Source organism: Triticum dicoccoides, chromosome 2B (assembly GCF_002162155.2).
Source record: "Triticum dicoccoides isolate Atlit2015 ecotype Zavitan chromosome 2B, WEW_v2.0, whole genome shotgun sequence".
In the NCBI taxonomy this organism is placed as follows: domain Eukaryota; kingdom Viridiplantae; phylum Streptophyta; class Magnoliopsida; order Poales; family Poaceae; genus Triticum; species Triticum dicoccoides.
In genome coordinates, this window is record NC_041383.1 from 46698728 (window position 1) to 46702003 (window position 3276).

A 3276-nucleotide genomic window follows, 5' to 3' on the forward strand; every position below is an offset into this window, starting at 1 on the left:
CGCGGGGGCCTTGCTAGGCTGCGCGGTGCTGTGAGCCACGGGGGCCCAAGGAAGAAGAAGCTGGGGCAATTTTATTTTTTTTGCTCCAGATCCAACCGCCCGCGCGGCTCGCATCGAGCGGCTATGGCTAGACCGGCCGAAAGTTTCGGCCGGTGCGCCGGCGCCTAGTGGCGCCCTTTCAGAAAAGATAAACAATAATACTATATTCTTAAAAACATTTTTTTTACTAGACTAAAACATGTAAAAAAAAATAACCTGCCAATGACTGCCCTATATTTTGAAACTGATTAATACACCAATAATTCTACACCTACGTGAAGTTACGAAAGTTCTACGTAAATCCTTCTTGCTAATTATCTCTGCCCCCCCTGATTTTCAGGGGGATGGGCCCCATCCCCCCCTTAAGTCCAATAGCAATCCTCCACATATGCCTGCCTGTTAGCTTACGTAGAATATCTTCGTAAGTCTAGCATTGCTCTTAATACACACTACTAACTGCAATGCTCTGGATAATTGCCGCCTTTTTACGGCGGCACCTGCCATAACCATACTCAATCGTCCTGTTCAAACCACCTGAATTCCCTGCAGCCAGCAATTCCAGCGTCTTGTGTCTGCGAGGATCCCCAACACGCAGCAAGCATCCGGTGTAGGCGCCAACGGCGTAGCAGTTGGCCGTCACCGCCCCTTGCGTCAACGTCCCCGTGCTCGGGTCATATATCTGCAGCACGCCGTCGCGGGACCCATGCACCGACGACCAGACGACGATCTTCCCGTCGTCCAGCACCCGCAATGGCTTCTCGAAGCTGACTCCCTCGTGGCCTACCATGGGGATCTTGTACAGCACGAACCATTTACGAGTCTCCACGTCAACGTTCATCCAGAACCACAGCTTGATGGTACATGCGTCTCTGTCGCGGTGGGCCGCCACCAGGAAGCCGTTGACCTCCGCCAGGCTCCTGTCGGTGTGGTCGACGGCGGCGTGGTCGTCGGCCTCGCGTACCGGGGGCCCGTACCAGGGATCCGGCTGCCATTGCTCGGTCTCGAGGTCGAACCCGGCGATCACGTGCTCTTCTGGCTGGTGGCCGTGTGGGCAGGAGTCCATGGAGAAGTAGGCGACGCCCCTGACGACGGCCACGTCGCCGTGCCGCCGCCGCACCATCACCTGAGGGCTCCCTCTGCCCTTCCACTTGCCGCCGCCGTTGCTTCCCAGGGTTAGGACCATGGCGACCTGCTCGTACCAAACGTTGCCCCATCTCTTGTGTCTTTTGAGGACGATGGCCAGGACCTTGTACTCTCCCGTGGAGGGCACCCTCGCGAGCGTGCACGTGAGGGCCCCGCGAGGCCGCGTCGGGAAGGTGGCCGCCGCGCCGGTGGCCACGTCGAGCACACGGAGGCGCCGGTCCGTCCGTCCTATGAGGCAGGCCAGCTCGCCGTGCGCGCACGTCCCGTGCAGGGAGCTCTTGTCCACGGCGGCGTGGCTCCCTATCTTCTTGACCACGTTGCCGGAGGTGTCCAGGAGGTTGACGCCCAACGCCATGCCGTCGCTGCGGTCCGGGCGCACGGTGGCGGCGATGAGCGGGGCCAGCGGGCGGCGGTGGCGGGCCCTGTGGGCGGCGAGGAAGTCTGGGTGGCGAAGGAGGGACCTCCAGGAGGCGCACACGCAGCGGAAGCGGCAGATGGTCTTAGCCGGGACCCGGAGGAGGATGTCGCACAGCAGCAGCAGAGGGAAGACGCCGTCGTTGGAGGTGGCCGCGAGGTCACGGAGCGTCAGCTCACCGTCGTCGGTGGCGGTGTCCAGTGGCAGGACCCCGTGTTTGGAGTTGGCGACGATTCTCCGCAATTTATCATAGTCATAGACCGGCTCAGGCTCGGTGTTCTCCGGCTCGTCGCCGTCTGCGGGAATGACGACGAGATCGAGAGGCCCACCTCCTACTGCTGGCAATGCTAGGACCAGGGGGTCGTCGTCATTGTCAACGTCCTCCTGGAGCTGCACCCCGTCGAGGTACAGGAGGTCGTTGTTGTCGTCTCCGTTGTCATCTGCGGCGACGTCCTGGAGCTGCACGCCGTCGACGAGAGGCCCGGTGAAGCTATCTGGCACCCCCAGGGACAGGACACCATCATCAACGGCGTCTAGGTCGCCAGCGATGGTGGCGGCTACGTCGACGCTGGTCTCGGCGGCGAGATCGAAGAGTAGGTCGCCGTCCTTGGCTGTCGGGACGAGATCATCAGGTCGGCCGGCTTGCATGTCGATGGGACGTTCGACGGCGTCGACGAGAGGATTCATATATGGATCGGTCGGCCTCGGGTCGTGACTCGTGCTCCCTCAGATACATCCATTTTCGAGACAAGTAATTTCGAACGGAGGAGTACGTGAAAACAAGACTCCGGAAGCTTTTCGAGGGGAGCGATTTTTGAGTCACCGGCCGTACGTAGGTGTTGATCATAACGACAAGAGACTCGTCTCCTTATATACACACAGCAATAGGAGAATAAGGCGCGTTCTATTCGCGTGGCCAACTCTAACTCTTGACTAGAATAAGGAAGAAACCTGCAATATTTGAATACTTGTCCAACTCTGTCTGCGCAGTTGCGACCCAAATTCATGTAATGTGACACAGCCGGATACAGACACTAGCTCCAAGCCTCCAACATTGGTACAATGTTTTATCGTCGTTTTGAAATATATAAGGACTATTAGTTTTTCACTTATGAAGTCAAACTTTGTATGCTCGACCAAGTTTTGAAAAAAAGAAAGCCGTATTTACAATAGCAAATTTGTATCGTTAGATCTACGGAGGAACGCTTTTCACTCCCGTTGTAAAGAAGTATAAGAGCATTCAGATCATCAGAATAGTGATCTAAACATTCTTATAGCGTTTTTATGGAGGGAGTGGATTGTTAGGTCTCGATCACCCATCAATCTCCATTACACATGAATTCTCGAGCTACAAGAGGAATGGGGAGAAAGAAGGAGTTCTTCTTCTTCTTCTACAAATCAAACTGAAAATACAAACTAGTCCTTCTCTCGCCACCTGCCCTCTCATGCCTAACTCACTCGCTTAAGTACTAGTGCCCCACTTGGGCCCATTCAGGCCCACCAAGCTGAGAGAGAAGATGAGGCTTGCCTCTGGGCCTGCCAGCAATTTGAATTCCGTCTTCGCGTGGCTCTTGATCCTCATGATCGTTGACAATCCCTCCTTCCTTAGAAAAGGCTTGCCCCCAAGCTAGTGCTCTTGGACATTTTCGCTTACGGCTGTCCTTGCCATTTCACTGGAG